A 26,498-nucleotide genomic window follows, 5' to 3' on the forward strand; every position below is an offset into this window, starting at 1 on the left:
TCAAAAGCACTGTGAATGCTCACCTCCTAGCTGTCAGTCAACATTAATTAGTTTCTCTGCAGCCTCAGGTCTCCTTCATCCACAAAGCAGGAATTTTATTCTATAGGTCACCTTTAGTTAGCACTTACAGGATTTCATATATTTTAACTTGGTGCTTGGTAGATTTTTGCCTTTTTCTCCTTATGATTCATATAATCCTAAACTATCATTTGAATTTATTAAAATATAAACCAATATTTTTCCCATAGATGACCCAGTTTAAATAAGATGGGGGCTACTGTGAAAGGTCTAGGAAATCAAGATCTATCTAAATTAAAAGAAACCTTATTTCCACAAAGTTAGATGGCCAGTTGGGTAAACAAGAGACTATACATACATATACATATATGTATGTATGTATGTGTATGTATATGTATGTATATATACACATATATATTTAAAATGATGCTATGCCTGCCCTTTCCTGTATCTCTGAGAGCAATAAATCATGGAAATTTGACAAGTCCTCAAGTGCTTCAATATACAATTGGGTTCAGCATCCATTTTGAAGATTTTGTTTTGTCAAATCTCGAATTTTCCAGGTAAAACCTGATACCTTTTTTCTGATCCTTAATAATTAGATTTTCAATATACTATAGCAACATTTATTTTTACATGAGGAAATAGTTAAATGACTGGTGAGCATTTCTATAGAATATTATCACCATTTGGTTGGATTTTAATGAAAAAGTATATGCTTTCTTGCTCTATCTGGAGATACATTTCTAACAAAACTCAGAGAATTGATTATGAAAAAGCTATCTCAACTGTATTTGTTTAACACATGCATTAGTGTTTAGATAGTAGTATCTGGTCAAGTCACAGTAATTTTCTCTCTTATGTTCAGGTTTCTTGTGCTATGAAAAGTATTCTGAGGCTTTTGGGTTTTGGGGGACAATAGCTAGATAGGTTTAACTCCTTGGGTCCTGTCCTGTGACCCAGAGGGCCATTGCCACTGAAGATGGCCACTTCTGCTTAAAGGATGATGTTTTTGGGAAACAAATATCCAAACAGCAAACTAGAGCTTCACCATACATATTATATTTTATTAAATATCATTCCCATATGAGTTTTGATATGATGTGAGGGGGTTGTGAGTGTGCATGTGTGTATCTATAAGTCAGAGGACTAATTCTCAGGAGTCTGCTGCCTCCCTCCACCTTGTTTTTGAGGTAGGGTCTCCCTTGATATTTCTGCCATTTGCTCCGTTTCCACCTCGCATCTCCTCTAGGAGTAGTGGACTGGGGCAACAGACATAAGCCACCACATCTGTCATTTTTGTGTTTGGGGGATCAAACTCAGGTCATATGGACTGTTCAGTGGTACTGAGCCATCTTACCAGCCCAAGTTTTGTGATTTAATTCCTAAACCCTCTTTAGAATCTAGATTTACAATAATGATCAACTCTTTACAGATAATGAAAATTCAAATTAGAAAGCTTAAATGCATGAAAAAGTTACAAGCCGAGAAGGATATCAGATATACTTATAGAACTCAGTAGTATCCTGTTAGGTACTTCCAGAACTCATGTTCATGAGACCCATGTCAGATTCTTGTAACAAACTTAGGTGTTTCTGCTTTTTTCCCCTTAATGCTAGTTCACCTCCCAGAAAACAAGAACGGCCTTGATAAATTGGTGGGAGGCTGACTCTTCTCTATTCTATCTTCATTCGCCCAGCTTTGCAAAGTCTGTGGACTGGATGAGGTCAGTCTTCCCCTTTATTTGTTCATTCTGCAGTCCTTACCTTGACCTTCATTTGGCACTCAAATTCCAAACCACATTGTTGACTTCTCCTTAATGTTATATCTCATCACAAGATTACACATGGCCAAGCTAGGATGCCTCTTCTTCTGAAATATGCTTCCTTTCCATACTGCATCAAAGTTGTGGATTCTCTCTTTCCCTCCTTCCCTCCCTCCCCCATCCACATCCTGTCAGTTACATAGTACTATTCATTGGTTAATTAATTTAGTCCTTAAATATTAATGGGGTATTCTCTATGCTTCCAAGACTAGATTTGGGAGTTAGAAATATCCAAGTAAGCCTTGCCTCTTAGTCTCACTGTGACTGGATTTCAGACTCTTATTTAAATAGCTTTCACATCTAATACTTTTCATTCCCACTGTCAATAAGTTCATTTTATTATCTTGTCAAGCAGGATTCTCAGTCAGATAGCCTATCCCTTCCTCTTCTCTGCTTGTCCCCAGGCCTGTTCCATTTGAGTCCCTACCTAACCTTCCTATTCACTACCAACAATGGGTCCTTCCAAGTCTCACTCTGCAGTGTTGGTCTTTGTCCATGCGACTAATGTTTTCTATTGCTAGAGGCACCGTGTTCAGACGCATTCATCTGCATGTGAAGGAGTTGTTATTGCTGGACAAACCGTGTTCACACCTATTAGACTCTATAATCCGTTTCCCCTTTCACAGCCCTGTGTCCTGCATAGCCCTGCCTTTCAACCATGCCTTCAGACTCCTTCATCCAGAGTCAATAGGTATCTTACTAGAGATAAGAAATCTCTCATCTGCCAGTGAAACAGCATGAGCATGCATCTGAGAACTTGAAACAGCCCTGGACATCCAAGAGCAGACCTGGCACTCAGAGCTAGAACTGTGCTATCCTCCTGTTAAGCACAGCAATCCCACAAAATGCCAGCATCAGACAAAGCCACTTGGAGATTGTGATAGACAAGCACGAAGCCAGGACCAGACCACTAGAAACTTCACATAGCTCCCATTCTGGCCAGTATGATTGATTGTTTCTCCTTTGTCAGATACAGTTTTAATATCGCTGAGTTCCTCCTCATACTAGGTAGGCATTATTGAGGAACCCATTCAGAGAATTACCCCTGGTTCCTGGCAACATCTAGAGTCTAATCCAAAAAAACATTCCTGTTTCCATAGCTCCTCACCATGCCATGTAATACAAATTCAAGTCCTTTGTAGTATCCTTTAGTGAGATACTCCATTTTTCTCCAATGATGTGTGTTTTCTTTCTTTGAAATTAAAAAAAAAAATCAGACTTCAGCTACTTTGGTTACAGAGCATTTGAGAAATCACATAAAACTGCGTTTTACTGAACTTATTGCTGCGAAGAGACTCTACAACCATGCAACTCTTATAAAGGAAACATTTAATTGGGGCTGGCTTACAGTTCAGGGGTTCAGTCCATTATTACCATGGTGGGAATCATGGTGGCATGCAGGCAGACATGGTGCTGGAGAAGGAGCTGAATCTTCAGGCAGCAGGAAAAGACTCAGACACCTTGAGCTTCTGAGACCTCAGAGCCCACTGCCAATGGCATACCACCTACCCCAACAATGCCACACCTACTCCAACAATGCCACACCTACTCCAACAAGGCCACACCTACTCCAACAACGCCACACCTACTCCAACAACGCCACACCTACTCCAACAATGCCACACCTACTCCAACAATGCCACACCTACTCCAACAAGGCCACACCTACTCCAACAAAGCCACACCTACTCCAACAAGGCCACACCTACTCCAACAAGGCCACACCTACTCCAACAAGGCCACACCTACTCCATCAAGGCCACACCTACTCCAACAATGCCACACCTCCTAATAGTACCAGTCCCTAGGAGCCTATGGGGCCATTTTCATTCAAACCATCCCACCTAATCTGAATTCAATACTGAGAACCATAGCTACAGTCTGCCTGCCTTTCTCAACAAGAAGCAGCTTGTTGAACCTTACTGGTGAAGTTGCTTCTTTTCTTATCTACCTCTCATGGCAAGACCTGCTGCTGAAAATAAAGCTCAAACATTTTGATCTGTTAGGATTAAGAAAAATGGACTGTAGAGCAAAATATAAGAAAAGAGTCCCAGTATGAGGACTCTCTTCCAGGACCAGTCCTCAAAACAGTTCCCAGGGAAAGTGCCAGATGCTGAAAAAAGAGGAAAACCTGGCTTCAATGAGTGTAAACGTAATAAATGATTAAATGAATAAAAAAGTTTTGAATGCTTGTAGTCCTAGAGCAATCAACAGATATTCCTGAACATCTGCATATTTTGACTGTATTTCTTGCAATCACATATTCTTAAGAAAGCATGTGTATGATTCCCAGTTTTTTGATCTTTTTCAAGACAGTTTTTCTGTGTAGCCTTGGCTGTCCTGGAACTTACTCTGTAGACCAGGTTAGCCTCAAACTCACAGACATCTGCCTATCTCTGCCTCCCATGTGCTAGAATTAAAGGCATGTGCCACTGCTCCCTGACAATATATTTTATTTTTAATAATAAACCCACTTCTTCAAATTAAATCTTTATATTCCAAAGTTTTAGGAACTATTTTTTTCACTTTTCATATGTGTGTGTATGTCTGTGTGCAGATGACATATGTGTGCATGGATGCCAAATGATAACCTCAGCTATCATGTCTCATGTGTTATCCACTTCGTTCTTGAGGCAGAGTCTTTCATTGGCATGCCCCTTACTAAGTGGGAGAGCCTAGCCAGCTGAACAGTCCCAAAGATCCGTCTGTTTCTGCATTTCTGCTTTGGGATTGTAAACACACACCATCATACCCAACTTTGAAGAACGTGGTTTCTAGAGGATCAAACTCAGGTCCTTGTGTTTGAAAGGCAACACTACTGGAGCTCTAGCTCCAGTCCTTAGGAATCTCTTCCAAAGCCCTTCTTCCCTTTAATGCACTGACTACTGCCGGCTGCTATCCTTAAGGATATACGTTTTCCGATCTTCCAAGCATCCGTGTGCTTTTATTTTTTAATTCAAGTGAACTTTTCCATCCTTAAAGTTCTTCTTTGAAAGGAAGCATCACTTAGTATTTAAGGTCAGATCTAAATCTGGATATTCAGTTGTGGAATATCACAATACATCAAAGGCATTGCCTGCAAGAATTCCTAGGAGTTGCCGCAGCATAACTAGGTTACTGCTTAATTTCCCCCACCCCGTTTTTCCCCTTTTTCTTTTAAATTTCATTTTGTTTGAATTTGGGGTTGTGAGAGGTTTCAGGGGCGTAGGGCAGATGCAAGGGATGGGAGATGGGTGGGATCCCAGGATACATGGGCAGATGCAAGAGGATGGGAGATGGGTGGGACCACAGGATGCATGATGGGAGAGACAAAAAAGTTTTTAAAAAGTGACCCGTTTTGGAGAAGAAAGTAGGGAGGGGAGGAGAAAAGATGGGTACAGGGTACAAGAAAGGAGAGGGAAAACACATTATGCTTTGTGTATTATACACCATGTATATAATACTCCATTATCTAAGTCCAGCCCATATTCAGTGACAGGGGCTCATGTAAGAACAAAAGTAACAGCAGTCTCAGGTCATTGGTCCTATTCTAGAAGTTGCGTACAAAATACTCCTTTGAAAAATACTGGCTTGATTATTAATTGAAGTAGTTAACTTCATTTTCACATGTAGTCGTTGACTCCACGTGAAAATTAAATTAATTCCAAATTCCCTGTGAAATTATATGAAGCTTATACATTAGCCTTAAAACAACAGGTTTCTCTCCTTTGACCAATTTCAGACTTTTGAGAATGAAAATATATCTATTTTCTACTTTGTCTTTCACTAAAAGCCACAGCTTACAATTTCTTCCTTATTTTGATTACTGAGGCTGTCAGCATAACAGCACAAAACGCTCCATAAACTTATGTCAAAGAGAAAATAGAAAACCTTCTCCTCTCTGAAACCAACTGAAAACATTCGTATCCAAATTCTTTGCCATTTAGTCAGCAAGCCAAACCCAGTTTCACTGTAGAAACAAGCAATTGTCAAATATCAAATAAGTGAAGAACTGTGTTAGCATGGGCATTGCTTTATTTCATACATGACTGGAGTGATTTGGAGGCTTGAATATTGGGTTTAGAGAAAGCAAACATTTCCCCTAACAAAACCTAACCTACTCCAATGGTTGACTTAAGGCTAACATTCATTTAAGCCAGGTATAAAAGGGGTATTGAAAGTCTGGATCATGCTCTCCGATATTCAGGAGTTATAGTGAGCAAGTTGTCAGCTGGTTCCTGGAGTCTCTAACAATGCCAGCAAGAACAAACACTGGTTTGGTAATCCCCTTCATGCCTTTCAGAAAGCAGCCATCGTGTGGTTGTTTCTCGAATGCAAGCCTTCTTTGGCAGCACTCAGAGAATTGTCTGCGGAAGGAATGATGCCAAAGTTCCTGCTATGGGATTTTAGACAGCCTTCTGCATTTATACTCAGACACAGAGCACCAGACAAGCGTGTGATAGACCTAAGACTAGACTGTGCTCCAGTCTCGAGTCCATCACCCACCAGCTGCATTAACTTTAGTAACTTCTCTGAGCTTATCTTCTTTAAGAGTGTCACGGGAGTAAGAAATACCTACACTGGCAAATATATTTTGATGGCTAAATGGATCAAAATACGACCCAAGTTAGCACCAGGAAATGTTAGCTTCTTATTTTTGTGTCATGCTACAAGGGTCTGAAAAAAAAATCTGACAGCAACCTTTTAATATGTATATATGTATACATATATATTAAATGTTTGTATATTAAAATACCATTGCTTTGCTTTCTGTCTCTACTGGAATAAATTTGCCTGTGGAAGCTTTCCTAACGTTCACATGCAGGACATTGTGTTGTTCAGTGTATTCTAGACACTCTGAGAGAAGTGAGCTGACTATTTAAGTGCTCCCCAAAGTCAGTGCATGATTTAGGAAATTATGTATATTAGAATGCTATGCTGCAACGTGATACACTAGGTCTCAGTGAAGCTGTGGTTCCTAATTCAGGCAGTATTAAGTTTCTCGGCTTCAATTTTATTACAGCGTAGATCATCGATATCAAGTGAATCCAGCCAACCATGGAAGCACTGCTAACAAGAGAAAAGCATTTGAATGTATCCAGAAACCACTCTATGGAATTTCACACAAAACACATCACTTACTTCAGAGACATTTGCTGGAGCTTTTACTAATGCATGTTTACCAAATGCGTGTGCAATCACCTTTGTCTCCAGTCTCTGAAGGTTTGTGCTACAGCATTTATGCTCAGCTTTCCATGGGAGAGGTGGTGTGACTGAGGACAGAGCACAGCTTCCCCACGCTAGAATCAAAAGTCGATAATTTGGTTCTCAACCCTTTTCAGACTCGCTTCTACTCTCAAACTAGCCAGACTACGGTACTGAACTTTTTTGCAAGTTCTTTTCCTTACTTTCTTCTACTAATTAAAAATGATACCGTCTCCCAGACCTCCCTCCTACCCACAGAGCCGAGAAGAATCAGCACCTCCCCTCCTTCCCAGCCATTTGTTTCTCCACTAGAGCATTTTACTTAAACGCTTTTCATACTAGAACGTACTATAATTCTTTTCTTCTCATACGATCTTGGCTTTTTGGTTACATCCAGACTTGGTACACTGCTTTTTATTAATTAAATTTGTTCGTTGACAATTTCATACAAGCATATGGCACGTTTGGACTACTCTCATCCCTACCTTTCTCATCCCCTCCTATCCCTGTCAAACCACCACTTGCTACAAGTCCTTTTCCAATGTTCATGTCTTTGTGTTCATGTATTTTAAAATACATTTATCATTTAAGGGAGTGGGGAAAGGCGTGCCAGGGAGTCTATATGGAGAGCAGATGGCAGCTTAAGGGAGACAGTTCTCTCCTTCTTTTTCAGTGGGTACCACTGAAAAAACTTAGTCAGGCTTGGCAGCAAGTGCTTTTATACATAGAGGCATCCCACTAGCTTTTCTTCACTCAAACACAGTATGAGTTGGAGCTAGCCATCTTTGGGTCACCTTGACACTTTGTAAGTATTCTCCTACCACCTGTCTGTCTGCAGGTAACCACATCTATTCCTCATGTCACGTTTTCCTAAACATCGTAAGGGTGGTTAGGCACCTCTGTTTCTTTTAATGCAGTTCTAGCCCAGTTGTTGCTCTGACAACCAGTTGTACAGAAGTGTAAGGGGACAGGACTTGTTTCCATGACAATGAAGTTTTGTTTTCTACATTAGGGAATTTTCGCTGCAACATTTGTGGGAGCCAGCTCAGCTATTTTTGAGTTACTTATAAATCTGGTAGTGTGTAGTTAAAGGGATGAGGAACAAGATAGGCCCCCTCAGCCATCTGTCAATAGGATAACACTAAGGTATTTCCTATATAGCTACTCAAACTGTTTTCACATAATACAAATCACATTGGTTTATAATCCAGTGGATATAAATGACGTTTTGCCTCAGTGAAAAAGTATAGAGTTTAGGGCAATGATTCTCAACCTTCCTAATGATGCAACACTTGAATACAGCTCCTTATGTTGTGGCGACTCCCAAACATAAAATCATTTTCCATGCTAATTCATAACTGTAATTTTGAATTATGAATTGTAATATAAATATCTGTGTTTTCCAACAGTCTGAAGTCAGCTCTGTGAAAATGATCATTTGATCCCAAGAAGTTGTGACCCACTGAATGAGAACTACTGGCTTAGGGATATTTTTGTTATGCAAATGTGCATACACTTCTGAGTTTCTGAAGTATTTTATCAGCTCCCAAATCAGCATGCATGGTTTCCAGAATAATGAAGCCATTCTAAAGTATTTGAACTACTTAAAAATAAACATTTTCGAAAAACTACTGGAAAAAAGCAAACCAAATGAAATGTTAAATTGTATATTCAGGGGCTGGAGAGATGGCTCAGTGGTTAAGAGCATTTCTTGCTCTTCCAAAGGTCCTGAGTTCAATTCCCAGCAACCACATGGTGGCTCACAACCATCTGTAATGAGGTCTGGTGCCCTCTTCTGACCTGCAGACATGCACACAGACAGAATATTGTATACATAATAAATAAATAAATATTTAAAAAAATAAATAAAAGGAAAATACTTATTAAAATTAAAAAATTGTATATTCAGGTCTGTTCTGTTCAAGTCTTAGTTTAAAAACATGAAAAACTAGATTTATCCTTTCAAGTTAAATATTTTCTCTTTTAGTTTATAGAAATACATTATGGAAGCTAGTCAAAAATGGAATCATCACATTACAAATCTAAAGCATAAAAAGTTCTACTTTCTGACATGGTCTTTAAATTTGCCTCAAAATGATTTCCAACTTAATACCCTCCTTTAAATACGGGTAGAAAATCAGAGGTCAGCCAAACGTCTTGACGATGTTAAATTATGTTTTAAATGAAGTCCTGAAAACTCTCGTTTTCATTCTCTAATCTTAATTCAGAGAAAATGGAAAACACAAGGTTTCAGTCCCCAAAGAAGCATCAGTTCCTCAAGCGGCTGATTTGGGATAAATGGTCCTGCATGTGTGCCCCATGAGCTGAGTTAATGTCACTGTGAGTACTACACTTCACCTTTCTGGTTTGTTCTAATATTTCCAGCGTATTGGTTTAGTGTGTAAAAGGAGTGTTGGAAGACGGCTCTTGAAACCGTGAAGGCAGAAGGCTGCCGTTTGTCTGGAAGGAAAACTCCAACATCTGACAATAATTCTCTATCTTTCACTTGGATGGGTGACATAATTGGTTATAGACATGGCTTTTCTTCACACACAAATTGAACTGTTTCACAAGAGGTTGACTTGATTCTTTTTCTCTTCAAGAAGTAAAAGTTATGTATGATGTCATTCTTGGTTTCTGCCTGAGACTCAATAATATGCCCAGTGTTAGCAACCAACCCCATTATCCAGTCACCAGAGAAGTTTTTCTCTGAGTCGTCAAATGTGTTTAATAATCTGCAACAGTCCTATGTACATTATTCTTTTTCGAGCAGTTCATGTATATTTGTGTGTGTGTGTATGTGTGTGTGCACATGTGTGTGAGAACACTTTCATGTCATGGTATATGCATGGAAATCAGAAGACAATATCTGGGAATTGGTTTTTGCTTTCCTTCCACTTCGGGATCCAAATCAGACTGAGGTTTTCTGGTTTGTGTGGCAAGTGACCTGCAGAGCCAGGTCCTTGACCTTACTCTTTGTTAGCACTGGCTATGGACAAAAGCCTGCTCAAATAACAAACTGTGTCATTCTTCTGAATTACTTTGGAGAAATACCAAGTATAGTTTAAGATGTGCAGACTGGCCTCCATACTCCCTCCCTCTAAAAATAACTGTTTAATTTTATTTTCATGTGTTTTAAGAAATGCTAAATTTTTGTGTTTATTATTTTTTTACAATCACATAACCTAAAGGTCAGACCAACCCACATTCATCTTCAAATATTCAGCTAAAGTTTCGTCACCTCCTTCCAGCCTCCCTCTAGTCCCATAATTATCAGCAGCATATCTTCCCTCGCAATCCTATGCAGGTTGCACCAATACATCATGACAAAATTGCTTGCCTGAGAAAGAGTGAGCTTTCTTTCGGGACAAAATGGTTTCTGTTGCTTACCTATGTACCGCTAACGCTAATGTAGGATGTCTTATGTGGTCGGCAACCAACAAACATCTCTAAAAGAAATGATTGACCCAGACATGGGTTTTATGTGCATGTCATTAGTGAATGTTTATATCACAAATGATGAAAGACCGCAGATTTGGGATTCAAACTGTATTGGGATAGAAGCTTCTTCTATTTCATAAGAACTTTGTGCAATGGTCTTGGGTAAACCATTTAACTACTCCACGCTTCTTTCCCCTGGCTATAAAAGTGAGAGATAATAACATCGGCCTTATAATACTGCTGTAAGAAATGATCATAACATCAGGCCATCTGATTCTATGAATATCATTAAAAGAGTTATTATTTTAGGAAATCATTCTCATCCAATGCCACTTACCATACAGAAGAAAGATGACAAAAATTTTCACCTATTATTCTCATTTAGTCATCCAAGCAGTTCTATTACATTGCTGGCAATTACACAATGCTTAAGTAACAATAAACTTAATTATTAACAGATCCTGATATTATTTGAGTCATCTGATAGGACACACAGTGATAAATAGGATAGATCATACCTAGCTATAATAACTAACTATTCCTGAAACTTCAGAACAAAGTAAGTTTGTTTTTGAAACCTCCAAACTCTGCTCTGGAGGCAATGGTTTCCTTACAAACTCCCCAACTTTACGTGAGGCTTCTAAGGCTATCTACAGCATGCTCCTTAGCTACCTTTAATACATCATTCTAGTTTACTGTGGCAGGGAATGAGGGACCTGAAGTATTGCCCTTTGGTTATAAGTTCTTCAATTATTGGATACATAGCACTTCTAAAACCATAGGACATTGGCTAATGTCAGTCATAATCTTTAGCCCAACTTCAAGAAAACTACAGAATATGGGGGGCCCATGAAGCCATTCCATGAGCAGTAAATATTTTGCTACATCTAACAAATATGAAATGTTCAAAATGGTCATATATCTGTCTCAGATGTCCAGTCTAGGCTTCTCAGGTAGAATACAGTAACCCAAAGTACAAAATAATTTTTAAATAATTAATAACTTTAGTGTGCGTATATCACACAGTTTGGATTATCTTAGAGTTAAAAATAATAAAAGTTGTTTCTCTGAAACAGAAAACCGATTTGTCAAATTTGTCCAATTTGCTCAAAGACATGACTAAAACCTTATTTGAAGTGGATTTTTATTAACCTTGCCTGAAAGTATGTGAAATCATATTTAAAGTTTTCTAGCCTATGTACGAGGCCCATATCAAATTTGAACTTCGTCAGTCATTTGCCAACTTACAAGTCAACTCTAGTTTTTACAAGCCCTAAAATCTCCATCACCAGTCGTGTCTGTCGAAAGCTTTCTGAGACTTACAAAGATTTTCGAATATCTCCTTTACTTACTTGTAACATTAGGATGTTCCATTTTAAAATCTCCAAGGTAGCTTCCTTCCCAGAAAATACACTATACTGTGGCTCTATCAGGTTACTTCTTTAGTAACATGGCAGGATATTAATGAAAACATTCCACAGATAATACTATTTTTATTAACTTCATTTCATATGCATAGGTCTGAAGGTGTCACTTGTTTGTTCCTGGCTGCCCAAAACCAAAATAATCGCACAAAACTTTATTATTTAAATCACCACTTGGCCAATCACTTAAATATATTCCCAGCTAGCTCCTAAATCTAGAATTAACCCATTTCATTATTTTATATTTCACCACAAAGCTCATGGTGTACTGGCAGTTCCAGCTGGCAGCTCATGACTTTCCCCTCTGGCGGCTACATGGAGTCTCCTGACTGTCTCTCCTGGAACTGGAGTTTCAGACAGTGTGAGCTGCCATGTGGGTACCGAGAATTGAACGCAGGTCCTCTTGAAGAGCATCCAGTACTCTTTTACCACTGAGCTGTCTCTCCAGCCCACAAGTAATACTTTTGAGTATTCTCTTGTCCAGGATCCCCCAGAAAGCTGTAAACTGATCTGATAGTGTTGTTGCTTAAATCATTTTTAGAAAAGGCAGTAATGTGTTCTTTTGTATATCTTCCTCTAATGGCAAATTACTATTTTCATCAAGGTAGATTAGATTTTGTTGGAACCAAATGAAAGTTATTCTGACACAAGTATTATGCATAAAATAAAACTAAATAAATTAAATAAGTGGAAATCTTGGACTAAAATTGAGTGAGATTTAAAAACAAAAAACCGAAAATGATCTCTTTTCTAGAATTCTGGAAAAGCAGATCGCTTTAAGAGAGAAGTTTTAGAGGTAGTATTAGGTGAAGGTCATGTCCCTGAAACACAATTATTGCCTCCAGATTTGATGGAGGAAGCACACTCAGCTGAAGATGTGAATTCTCTGAGTTGGTAACAAAGAGTCACCCCTATCAAACCGCTAGTGACTCGCGGCAGTTCACAATAAGGTACTGAAAATTCCGTTCCACATGATTTATTACTTAGATGCTCTTGAAAATAGCTTCTCCCAAGGCAGAGCTCCTTTGTAGTGAACTTTTCAACTATGTTTAAGAAAAGGAATAGCTAATACTTTGGTTTAATATCTCCAGCAGAAATGCATGTAAATGAGATACATTATGTATATAAATATATGGCCATATCTTACTCATGAAATTATTTTGTAAGTCTAAATATCTATTCTTTTCATTTTATACACTATATTACAGATGAAAATAAGGGAAAGAAATGTTTTTAGTAGGAAAAAGGGATTACATCAAATATTGTTTCACATGTAAAGATTTGAAAAGCAATTTCCAATTAAAAATAAAGAGAAACAAACAAAATAGCCTGAATGTCATTTTAAGAAGACGTGGGCTCTTCATTATATTTCAGAAGCCCTAATGTTCTTAACCTTAGTGGTGAGAAAGAAAAATACTATTATGTGTATATTAGAAAAGGTAGTTTATAATAATAATTTGTAACTGATTTATGAAAGTTATGGCTTGTAAGTCCCTGAAATTTTTATAGCAATTTAATTCATTATTGGAAATGTTTCATAAGTAGAAAAGAAATATATGTGGGTATGGAATAGGTGACAGTAGGATACTTTGGATGCAAGACTGCAGAAGAATTTCGGATAGCTGAATTATTGGTCCATTATTTCTGCAACACTGCAAAGAGCTACAGTGGATTTGGTGTTGGTCTGCTATTCCCCCCTGGAAAGAATCAGATCTGGCCTGCTCTATCTCTCATTACTGTGATGACGGCTGAATCCAGATGCTAAACACTCAGGGGGCACTCTACTGCAGTGTTAAAGACTCTGAATGAACACTTCATCCCCCAAGAATGTAACATTCCAAAAGAAAACAGCCCTCCTTCTGACACTAGTAAAATTGTGAAGGTGTGTGATAAATCAGAGATCAAAATGAAAGGCCAGAAATTGCTAAAGGTGTACTGCCCCTCACAGGGGGTTTCTGCTTTTTTCTTTCCAATGCATAAAGCCACACGTTATAACTGTAACAACAAAGCTTGTGGATACAAGAGCAGAAACAATGATAAAATGTTTGAACATTAAGTCAAACATATGCTGCAATGCCCTTAAGATAGGCATCCTCTTCTTTCCTTCCTTCTTCCTTCCTTCCTTCCTTCCTTCCTTCCTTCCTTCCTTCCTTTTTTATTCCTTCTTCCTTCCTTTGTTCCTGTGTTCTTCATTTCCCTCCCCTCTCTCCTCACTCCTCTCACCTGTCTCCTTTTGGTGGTGCTCAAGAACAAACCTACGGGTGTACACATAGTTTACCTCTAAGCTATGTCCCCAGCACCAACAAAAACAAAGTGACTCTAATTGAGAGCCTAGAAACACATAATTAGAGATGCATCTACCTACGGATCACGTTCTGAAATGGGCAGAAATGTTTCATCCTTTGTACAGTGGTTTATTCTACTTTCTTTTTCAACTGTTTTCTTCTTCCTTCCCCTTTAACAGAAATTTTCATGTCTTCCTATTCATAAAAGATCAACTATAGCATTTGACAATTCCATTTACCTGAATCAACTTTCTAAAGAAATGAAAAAAAAACTCTAAATAAAACCATAAACCAAATTTTATTTATATAAAAGACAAATAAATTTGTCTGTAATCTATTTTTTCCCACCAAATGGTCAAAATATTTTAATTGAAAATATGCCAAAGATGTTTTTAAAAATACTCATCTCCAAGTTTGGTAATCAAAAAGTGAAATACTATATTTCATCATAATACATATCATATCACTATAATATATAATGCCTGTCTGTGTAAATTAAAATATACTAAAATGAGTGTACTTGTTTTACTAAAATAAGTAATTCCTGACATTTTTTTTCTTTTTACTTAAAATATATTTATGTGTACTTGTATGTGTGAGTGTATGCTTCTTGCAGGTGCTCATGGAGGCCAGGAAAGAACTTTGGATCCCCTGAAATTAGAATTACAGGTGGTGGTGAACTGCCTTATGTAGAGGCAGGACTTGAACCTGGGTACTCTGCAAGAACTACAAGTGTTCTTTCTTCCTCCAATCTATTTTAAAAATATTTTTTAAAGTCACTAAAATGTTGACAAAATTATTCATCATGATATCTTTTAGCTTGCTTGTGAAATAACCCTAAAAGGCTGATATATTTGAACACATGGGCCCCAGATGATGGCACTGTTTTGGTAAGCTTTGTCTAACTGGCAGTTGTGGGCACCCAGGAAAGGCCTTGTGGATTAAAACCCCACCTTACTTCCAGTCCCAGTCTCTGTATCTTGATCCTTCAAGGTATCGTGAGTCTCTGCCGTGGGCACCTCGCACACCTTCCCCGTCCATTATGGACTAACCTGTGAGCCAGAATAGTCTGCCCTCTTTTTTTTTATTTTGAAACTATCTTTTATTTATTTATTTATTAAGAATTTCATGTGTACAGTCTTACTTTATTATTTCATTCCTGATTCCCCCACTGATTGCTGATTTATTGGGTACCACAGCACAATTCCCTCCCAACTGCATGTCCTTTCAATTCTTTTTTTTTATGATAATATTTTTTTTTATTGAGAAAAGTAAAAAACAAAAGTTTCCGCCTCCTCCCAGCCTCCCATTTCCCTCCCCCTCCTCCCACCCTTCTCCCCCTCCCCCCACTCCTCTCTCCCTCCCTCTCCAGTCCAAAGAGCAGTCAGGGTTCCCTGCCCTGTGGAAAGTCCAAGGTCCTCCCCCCTCCGTCCATGTCTAGGAAGGTGAACATCCAAACTGGCTAGGCTCCCACAAAGCCAGAACATGAAGTAGGATCAAAACCCCGTGCCATTGTCCTTGGCTTCTCATCAGCCCTCATTGTTCGCCATGTTCAGAGAGTCCGAATTTATCCCATGCTTTTCCTCTTATGAGTTGTTTCTGTCAACAAAAAGTGGACAAAAAAATCACACATAGTGTTATTTGCATTTGTAAAGTGGAAATAACCCCTACGTCTAAATTTATAGTAGGCTATAGTAAATTGTAATACATTTATAACATACAAGCAAAATGACCTTGAAAGAGTTTCATCACCATTAGAAAAATATTCCATGATGATGGCTTCTTCAATAAAAGAAAATAGGGACAAAAAGAAAAAAATCAGTGGAAGAACAATTGAGGAAGACATCAGACCTCTACATTGACATATCTCTGACCTACACAGATACACACGCACACAAACAGCACACACACACACACACACGGGCACATGCACGCATGCACACACACACACACACACACACACACACACACACACACAAGTGAGTTTGGCCTAGTAAGAAGGTGGAAGAGATGGGGGAAAGAGCATGATGGGGGAAAGCCAGTTGAGTCTTTGGAGTTTAGCAGAAGGAAGAGTAAAAGGAAGAACAGGTCCTTTGAGGTCCCCTTGAGGACTTTCAGATTTCATGCAAAGAACAGTAAAGGACCACTGACAGTTTGGGCTGAGGGTCCTCAAGCTTTCACTGTCAGAGTGTTGTTTTGTTAGCTGTACTATACAGAGTCAAGTGGATACAGGAATAAGCCTCAAACATGTTCCCATAGCTGCAGGTGAGACACAAATTGCATATTAGGCAGGCTTCAAAAGTGCAGTCAGATACTAAAGAGATGACTCAGCGGGTGGAATGTTTGCTATGCAAACGTGAGGACTGGAGTGCAAAGCTCTGGCACCTAGTCAAAAAGCCGTCTGTGCTGGCGCTCACCTACAACCTTAGCACTGGAGAGGTGAATGTGTAAAGATCCTGGAAACCTCACTGGTCAGCCAGGCTCAACAAATGGTTGGTGATCAGTGAGAGATGGTACCTGAAAATAAATAGAAGACAGAAAATGATAGAGGAAGACACTCACCATTGGCCACTAGCCTCTACAAGTCCACTCCTGAGTGCACACGCAGGCACACAGGAGCACACACACACACCACCACCACCACCACCACACCTCCCTCAACAAATATCAAGATAAAATCAAGTGCAAAATGTTATGGGAGTCTTACAGATGGGCCCTTAATTCTGGGGATTTCTAGAGTTAGCCAGAAGAAGGAAGAGAGGAATGGAATACCAAGCAGATTAAAAGCACTAAGCCTTGGAAGCATGATCGATACCTGCCTGACACACACAGGTACAATTAACACCCTGAGTTTGAAGGCCAAAAAGTCAGACCAGAAGAGAAAGGTCCCATTCACTGAGTATCTTTGAAGCTTTGCCAGGTGGGTTAGAGTTTGGTCCATGAGTTAGCACGTGATGGAGTAATATTTGATCTATAGTAGAAGTGGACCAGGTGGGCAAAGCAGAACACAGCAGACCTGGTTAGCAAAGAAGCGGGCTGTTAAGCAAGAGGTAGCAATGGAGACACAAACTACAAAAATATGTGCACTTGACAAATATTTGGGACTACTCTTAAATGAACGTCTCTGGAAGGCACTGTCTATGACTAGTCCTGAAACTTGTTTCAGCTTTAAGTACAGTTGATGGTGATTGGCCGTAAGCAGGAGTCAGTGTGTGAAGATGGATGCTTTAGAAATCCCATGCTTTGCATCACTGGAGAAAATCAAGACAAACTGATTTCCCATAGAAATAAGCACCAGGAGAGTATGACGGGGGAAATTATTAAAGGAAAAGGAAAAGGAGAAAGCCAAAATCTCTACAAATGAAACAAGCAATAGATGTGTACCCACAAAAATGAGCAAACAAACAGTGTGACCTGAGCTATAGAAACAAGCCTAAGAGTGTAACATGTTTCCTGGTGTGGAAGATGACTCTAACCAGAAAAACACAGCTTCAAGGTGAAAGAACTCACCACAGAGAAAGAACACATTTCCAGAACACGGCAGCAGATAAGCACAGTCAACTATGCCAAAGAAAATCGGGGAGTGGTCATTTGAAAATATACTGAGATTGTTTTGAAGACCAAAAGAAGAGATGAGAGCAGTTAATCACGCCAGTGCACAGATCATTCCCACAGCGGCAGGCCGTGAGTCCTGCTATGTGCCTATTGCTGCCTCCTAATCTTCCCTAAAACACGTTCTGTTCGGCCTGACTTGACACATGATAGGTGCAGGATATGTCTGTGAAACAGAGATTTACTTCTCCCTGACAACTCCTCTATCCTCCGCCTCCCGCACTCAAGGAAGTCATCCAGACCAGAACACTCTGACCTCGTTCCACCCTTGCCTGCCAGGCAGTTCATCTCCATTGGCACTGAAGACTGGGGAAGGACAGGTCTCCCTGTCAGAGAACAGGTACCAGGATTCAAGGTGTTTGCTGGCTTTGCCTTTTCCTCCCATAGTTCTCATTCTTTTCTAGCCACTCTTCTTCATGTCATCTAAGGGATCTTTAGAACACAAATATGCTTATTCAGACTAAATCACTTACTAATTAACTCAACAGATAGCTATGGTAACGAATAAGCATTGCATAGTAGTGAACATGGCCTGTCTTTGCAGAATTACTTTATTACTCAGGGTTCTCTAAAGGAACAGAACTAATAAAATTTGTATTTGCAAGTCTAAAGTGGACTTCTTAAATTGTCTCACAGGCTGTGATCCAGATACTGCAGCTATGACTGTCTCCCATAATAGAAAGGCCAACGGCCCAATAGCTGTTCAGTCCACAGACTAAATATCTCATCTGGCTCAGTCTGATGCTGGAGTCCGAGGATTCCCAGACAGCTGCTTCAGTCACAGAATAGAAGATGAACTTGCCAGCAAAAGTGAGGGCAACCAGGCAAAAAGCAAAAGCTTTTATGTTCTGTGTGCTTTTATTTAGACTGCCACCAGAAGGTGCGGCCCAGATTTGAGGTGTCTCTTCTGACCTCAACTGATCCAATCAAGAAAAATTCCTCACAGGTGTGCACAGTTGCTTGCGTTTTAGTTGATTCCAGACGTAGCCAAGTTGACAACAAAGATTATCCATTCCAATCACCTTGAACCAAAGCCACTAACCAAATAAACAAGGCTTTGTGATAGGAAGCTGAGAGGCATCTTCCTGAACAGGCACACCAAGAGAGACTTCTCTAGCCATACACAGAGCCTCACAGTGTCAGCTTATTCTGGGTGTAAAAGCAAAAAGTCAGTCTAAAAAAGCCTGGGATAAAACCGGACTCGCTGAACATAGCGGACAATGAGGACTACTGAGAACTCAAGAACAATGGCAATGGGTTTTTGATCCTACTGCACGTACTGGCTTTGTGGGAGCCTAGGCAGTCTGGATGCTCACCTCATTAGACTGGATGGAGGTGGGTGGTCCTTGGTCTTCCCACAGGGCAGGGAACCCTGATTGCTCTTTGGGCTGACGAGGGGGGGGGACTTTATTGGGGGAGGGGAAGGGAAATTTGAGGCGGTGGCAGGTAAGAGACAGAAATCTTTAATAAATAAATAAATAGAGAAAGAAAGATAGATAGAAAGAGAAAGAGAAGCTCAGGAACTGTGCTGTTTTCTTTGGAAACATTTATAGGCCTCCCTATTCTTTATTTCCATAGGTACATGGAATATAGGCAAAAAAATATACTTCATTCCTGACCTAGTAAAACTAAATATATTGGCTTCTGTAGCACCAGATCCTGCCCATCCATAAATTAATCTGTTACAGTGATCAGTACCACTGAAAGGGTTCAAGATAGGTAACATAGATGTGGAATATTTTATAAAAGACACAGAGAAATAGAAATGCTTAACAGATAAAGAGGTATTCTGAATTGGTTAGTGGTTTATTTAGATTATGGAATCTTATAGACTCACAAATCTGGGATTCCTATGACATACTCCAATGTACTGTGAATTGTTACATTCTTCCCAAATAACTGAGTTGTTACATTCCAGGTCATAGTGTTGGGGACAGATGAGGAAGAACAGTGACAGTTCTATTTCTTTGCATCCTTCTAGTTATCTACTTGAGGGCCACAGAGCTCGGGGGCAATTAGCTGTCAATTCTAGCATTATGAGGTGATTAGTGAAGAGAGTGGGTTAAAGTTCTCCCAAGGTGACTTTTCTCTGTGTGATTCTTCAGTGACGATGACAGCAGGATTGAGTGAGGCTTCTGGAAATGCTCACACAGGCATTGGGTGTAATCAGTACATGGGGAGTTCAGGAAGGTCCCTCGGGAGCAAGAGAATGAGGTCAAGAAGAAGTCATCTTCCAAAGATAATACGAGAAACAGCGAGTACTTTGCCATAAGAACCAAACAAATAAGACACACATATTAACAGTGTATATGCTTTTAATCTAATCAGTTCAATGTGTAACAATGCAATTCTCATAGATATCATTGCTTATACTATTGCAGTGTAATTTGTGTTTTATATATCTATCCTTCTGCCCTGTTATGAATTCTTTTCAGAGAAACAGTATTTCAGTGGGGTTTACTCTATGACTCTCACACTGTCTGGCACTGATTAAGAACTGAAAATGCATTGACAAAATGAAATGGAAATAAAACTGAAGAAGGCAGATATACCAAAATACAATAAGAACCCTCAGGTAGTACATAAAAGGATAATCAGATTAAGGTGACATCATTGCTCTTTAGAAATATATGAAAGAGCCATTGATTCTTAACAAACATTCTGATTGTTAAAACTTGTGTCTATTGTAGACATTCATTTGAGAATATCAAATACACATCTTTTAAGATCACATAGTTCTAGATACTTGGCCTTTTTATACCTTTATTCTTTTCTAAAACATTTATTATTTGTTATGCACAAGGTACTGAGACAGGAATTAGAATTAGAGTATCAAATAATTGTTATATTCATGTTTCTCAAGCATGAGTTTGAATGTAATTGGCTCCCATAAGCTCATTGGTAGTGGCACAATTAGGAGGGGTTTTGGAGCAAGTGTGGCCTTGTGGCAGGAATTGTGTTTTTGTGGGGGTGGACTTTTAGTTCTCTTATGTTCAAGCTATGCTCAGTGACACAGTTAATTTCCTGCTGCCTGCAGATCAAGATGTAGAACGCTCAGCTCCTTCTCCAGCACTATGCATGCCTATATGTCGCCGGGTCCAACCATGATGATAATGGACTGAACCTCTGAAACTGTAAGCCACCCCAATTAAATATTTTCCTTTTTACGAGTTGCTATGGTCATGCTCTCTCTTCACAGCAATAGAAACCCTAAGAAAGAAATTGGTACAAGAAATGGGGTATTACTGCGAGAGACCTGACCTTGTTTTTGTTTGGAGGAATTTGGACTTTGATATTTTGGGTTAGGAAAGCAGTGGAATGCTTTAAGCACTGATTAATGGATCATACCAGTAGGCATATGGGACATTTGATTGTGGAGTCCTGGCTCAAAAGTTTCAGAGAAGGATCTTAGTATGTTGCCTAGAGATCATTCTTGTGATATTTTGGTGAAGAATGTAGCTGCCTTTTGCTGTTGACCAAGGAGTCTGCATAAGGCTGAAGTGGAGAGATTTGGATTATTTCTCTTGGCAGAAGAAATCTCGAAATAGCCTAGTATTGGCTATATCGTGTGGTTATTAGTGTTAACTCTAATGAATATTTATAATGAAATGAAGCGAGTTGAGAAAGTAAAAACACAGTATGTACAATTCAGGGAGAAAAAGAGCAACAGGAAATCAAATAGAGGTAAGTCCTATTTTCAAGGAGATAAACAGATTAAGAAATGAAATAAAGGGAATGGTGATCTCAGGGCAAGATCCTACTCAGCTCAGTTTCCAATTTGTAAAAAGGGATTAGCAGTAGGTGTGGTGGTACACAGCTTTAATCCCAGCACTCCAGAGGCAGTAGCAGAAGGATCTCTGAGTTTGATGCCAGCCTGGTTTAGAAATTCAGTTTCGGTAGAGCCAAACTTAGGGAACAAGTAATCTGCTCTCTATAACCCCTTCAGTCCTGCAGTTTTCCTGCTACCAACACTAGAACCATGGGGACATTTCTTTCATGAAGTTCATCTGCCAGCATAAGATGCAGCTTGTCCCCCTAATCCTGAGTAAATACTCCCAGAAGATTCAACCTCAACGATGCTGGTCTCTTAGTCACAACTGATTTCCCATATTAAGCTAACCAGCATCAGCTATCCCCCTAAAACAAAGGTTTCACTTCAGTCCCTGATAGAGTCTTTGAAGGACTCTCAGACTTCCCTCTGAAACTGCACAAGCCAGGCCTTCACCATTCCCTATCACTCTTGGTATTGTCTTTAATGTTCCCATGGGAGCTCAATAAGCTCTGGACATGCAGGGATTTTTCAGCCCCAGGTTCCAAAATCCTTCACAATTCTCCAATAACAACATGGTCAGGTCTATCAAGGCAATAGCCCACTCTCTGGTGTCAATATTTGTCTTAGTTTGCTTGCTGTTACTGTGACGAACATCATGGCAAAAGGAAGTGCAGGAGCAAAGGACTTTCTTCATTTTTATAACTGACACTCTGCCAGGAAAATAAGTCAGGATAGAATGCAAAGGCAGACATTGAATTAGAGGCCTTGGAGAATGTTGTTTATTTGGGTTGCTCCTCATTGCTGCTGGTAGAGCCTGCTTTCTTAGACAACCCAGGATCAACAGAACAGTGACGTATCCCACAGTAGCCTGGGTCCTCTCATACCAATCGTCAACCAAGAAAACAACACACAGAGACTTGCCTACAATCCAGTCTGGAAAATGGAGGCATTTTCTCAGTTGAGGCTCCTCTTTCCCAAATGAACCTGGCTTGTGTAAAGTTGGAAAAATAATAAGCTAGCCATCCTGCAGTCTAATAGCAGCAAACAAGGCCTAGGTACAAGCTACACCATTACAAGCTCCGGATGGTAGCAGGAATTATTTCAGGTCTGTTTTGCATATGCAAAAACACAGAACTAGGGAAAGCAATGTTTCAACTAAGCCTTCGAAAAATTACATTAACAGGGTGAAAAGAGAGAGAAGAGTATTTTAGTCTAGAAAGTTTTACTGAAAAAAAAAACAATGATATTCAAAGCTTGAGCAGAAATGATTGTGGAAGGGGTATATGATTCTGGAGAGAGAATGTCTTCACACAATGTACTGAGGATGCTAAAATGTACACAAAACCAGGGAATAATGTGATACATTAGTTTGGTTGGGCTGCCATAACAAATCATCACAGACTGCCTGGCTTGGTTTACACAACAGGCATTTCTTCTGTCTACAATCCTGAAGGCTAAATGTCCAACATCAAGGTATTATAGATTTTTCTTATGAATCTTTCTCCTTTGCTTATATATAAATGTCTTTCCTCTGAACATATCTGTGCTCTAATCTCTGCTTTTTGTGTGGACATATAATGCAAATGGTATTTTTGTAGTCACAGTTCAACTGAAAATTAAAGCTGGCTTTGGAGTCGCAGTGTGACTCTCTCCTTCTCTAACCCCAAGCATGTTTGTTGAAGTAAAATCTTGTCTCACATCACAAGATCTACCTGATCTGGGACAGAAGAAAAAAATTAAGAGACTATTGTATTGCCACTAATCTCATAATCCTTTGGTTTGATTTTACTCTTTAAAGCTTTTCTTAAAGTATAAATATCTCAAAATTTATAACATATATATATTACTAAGCTTTTTGTCATACTATTAATGATCATATAGAGTACTAACTAATTCTAGAAAAAGGCTTTATCTAGCTTCCCATACATGATTTCAGATTTGAAGCTCTATCAGGTAACTAGGAATTATGTTTTTGTACTCTGGATGTACATAACAAATATCGATCCTTTAACTTCTTTGAAATCTGCTGCATATGACATTTAAAATATTTAAGTTTTCTGCAGTGAACCAAGACCATGCCTAACAGTGACCTTTGAAGTCTCCAGAAGGAATGATAGGGCCCCACAATGATGATGATTCCACCAGGACTATGAAACACCACTAAGCTGACAAACATCACCTAAAGATTGGCTTTGGACTACAAACAGCTCAGGAAAATTTCAAGATGGCTAACAGACAGTCCAGTCTCACAGACTACTCTAACCAGGACTTGAGACAAGATAAGACACTTTCCCAAAGTCTGGACAACAAATGATACAGCTACCTCTTCCAGAACTTGACAATTAACCCAAATTTTTCTTTTCAGAATCCCCTAAAGATACAGTCACCCCCAGACAGCTGGAAGTAAATTTAAGAACACTATACCCACACTTCCAAGAGTTGGGGTGGGTGGTTTTTGGCTTTTTTGAGGGGGGGCGTTATGGATATTTATCATTGTTTAGGGGGATTAGTTACAAGTTGTTATTGGTAATGGTCACTAAAAACGCTGAACAACGGAGATTAGATTTAGAGTTCTTGCTTTGAAAAAGAAAAGGGGGATAGAGATATGATAGGATAATAGGTACATTATTGGATCTACTTTTAAATCAAAAGCAATTGCAAGTTCTAAATATTTTACATTGAAATGTATTTTTGCTTGTTGTACAAATTCAAGGCTATTTTTGTTAGAACATACTTTACATATATTTCTAATATTGTTCAAGGTATTGTACCTATACAGCTCATTAGCAATGTAATGCAAATTTCTAGTTTTTATTACCAATGATTTAAGATACTAAGGAAATGTAGTAACTAGTCACCTATTCTAATCAAACTTGTAGTACATATGAGGTATGTTTTCATGGTCAAACAGAGATATATTTTAGATATTTCAAACACTTCAGAGAACTGCAGAATATGACATTTAAGATGCTTTAACAGCATCTTATTTTTTTATGACAATGAGCCATACCTGCTCCTGGCACCACCAATCTATTTCAGAGAAGATGATGGGCATCAAAGAAACTCTACATGGAGTTTGCTTTCTTTGTGGCAAAAGTAAGCTACTGGGAATTCTTGCTTCAACTCTGCCAAGCCCCAAGAACACTGTGTACAAGGGCATCTTCACATCACGATATGATTGGTTTATGCTTTGCATAATTGCTACCCCTTTGTAACTATTGCTTGTGGGCTAGAATTATTTTCGTTCTTTGTTTCTCAAGAGCTCAATATGGTGATCATTCAATGGAGAACATCCAGTACACATGTTATGGATTCGTAAGAATCAAACTTTACCCCTGACACTACCAGAGTGCATCAGATGAATTCTCTGTAATATTTCTTTTTATGAAAACATCAGGAAGTGACTACATCAGTAAAGTTAGGTTTTCCATATTTAAAAATATAAACCTTCCAAATACCAAAAGAAAAAAAGAAAGGAAAAAGATTATTCAGCTAGGAAATTTCCAGGGGAAAATCCAGTCCAATCAATCAACAGTCTCCACTTTAATCCAGTTTATAAATCAACTCCAGCTTAATTTTAGGGGGAAAAATATCACTTTCTTCATGTCTTTTCAATTTAAGAACTCAATAAGCGGCTCTCATGGTCTATCTGGTGAAGTACAATTTTTCCCATCTAACTTTGAAGGCCCCCACAGCCTACCCACCCATCACTCATCCAACCCACTACCCACACAGCTGTCAGAATTAACCTTCCTGAAGTATAGTACTATTCTCTTTCATACTCAAAAATACTTTAAGACTCCCCAGAATTAAGATAAATTTCAAATTATTCACAACTGTTAATATTTGGCACTCACCTTTTTTTTTTCTGTCACATCCTCTCCTGTAGATACTAGTCTTTAGCTAAGTTTCCAAGTGCTTGTTCTCAGATCCTTCTTTAACTTTCCTGCCTGTGTGTTTCTCTGGTGTTTAAACTGTTCCTGAACCACGTGCATTTCTCTCTTCTAGGTCTGAGTGTCTGTCATAAGATCCTGGCCGGTCGGTGGTGGCGCACACCTTTAATCCCAGCACTCAGGAAGGGTAGAGGCAGGTGAACCCCTGTGAGTTCCAGGCCAGCCTGGTCTACAAGAGCAAGTTCCAGGACAGCTAAGACTGTTACACAGGGAAACCCTGTCTTAAAAAAAAAAAAAATCCAGCATCCCCAATCAGCCAAGCTTTCTCCACCTGCTGTATTTCATTGGCGATTTGTACTGGGCATAGGCCTGATTGATAGTCTGTGCTCTGCTCATATTCCAGTCAGTTTCTCACAGCATCTCTTCCTCTCTTAGTTATCTGCATCAGTATTGTACTGAGGACTATTAGCATCCGAACCTATTGTTTAACGCACACTCCCTGTATCGCACCTCCTACTCATTTTTCTAGTTGAGGTCCTCAAAATATGCTGCTGCAATCTTTCTCCTGTTATCTTTTAAGTTCACCATGAATAGATTTTTCATCCAAAATCTATTAACAGCTCCCATGTTAAGGTCATCAGTAGGAAAAAGGAACCACAATCAAATAATAATGGCAGAAAATTCTTGTGAATAATCTATATAAATAAAATAAAATAAATTGTAAATAATTTAAATGTAAACATAGGCTTTATCAAGTATCAGAGCTACTACATTTAATTAACGGCTTCTAGGATTCCTCCCCTCCTTTGGCTCTTAGGACAATACCATCTCTTCGCTCCTCCATCTGTATTGTATTAGTTGGGATTCTCTAGTAAGACAGAATTGGCAGAAAAGGGTGTGTGTGTGTGTGTGTGTGTGTGTGTGTGTGTGTGTGTGTGTACAGGATTTATTAGAGCGGCTCACAGGTTATGGTCTATGTCAACAATGACTGTATCCCAATAGAAAGTCCAAGAACCCTCTAATTGTTCAGTTCACAAGGCTGGG

General features: G+C 39.1%; 1 long non-coding RNA gene across 3 annotated transcripts in view; it reads left to right on the top strand.

The window, feature by feature from the left end:
• LOC142843552 (uncharacterized) overlaps positions 1-25,639 on the top strand; it is a 144,749-nt gene extending 119,110 nt beyond the window's left edge. The window contains exons 4-5 of one of the 3 annotated variants that reach the window (XR_012909650.1): positions 20,827-20,923; positions 25,570-25,639. This is a non-coding gene — a long non-coding RNA (uncharacterized LOC142843552). Of the gene's footprint in view, positions 1-9,255; positions 9,353-18,655; positions 18,691-20,826; positions 20,924-25,569 lie in introns of those variants that run through there. The other 2 variants (XR_012909651.1, XR_012909652.1) reach the window with 2 other exon arrangements.
• Positions 25,640-26,498: the final 859 nt, after the last annotated feature.

Source organism: Microtus pennsylvanicus, chromosome 2 (genome assembly GCF_037038515.1).
Source record: "Microtus pennsylvanicus isolate mMicPen1 chromosome 2, mMicPen1.hap1, whole genome shotgun sequence".
NCBI classification, from domain to species: Eukaryota; Metazoa; Chordata; class Mammalia; order Rodentia; family Cricetidae; genus Microtus; species Microtus pennsylvanicus.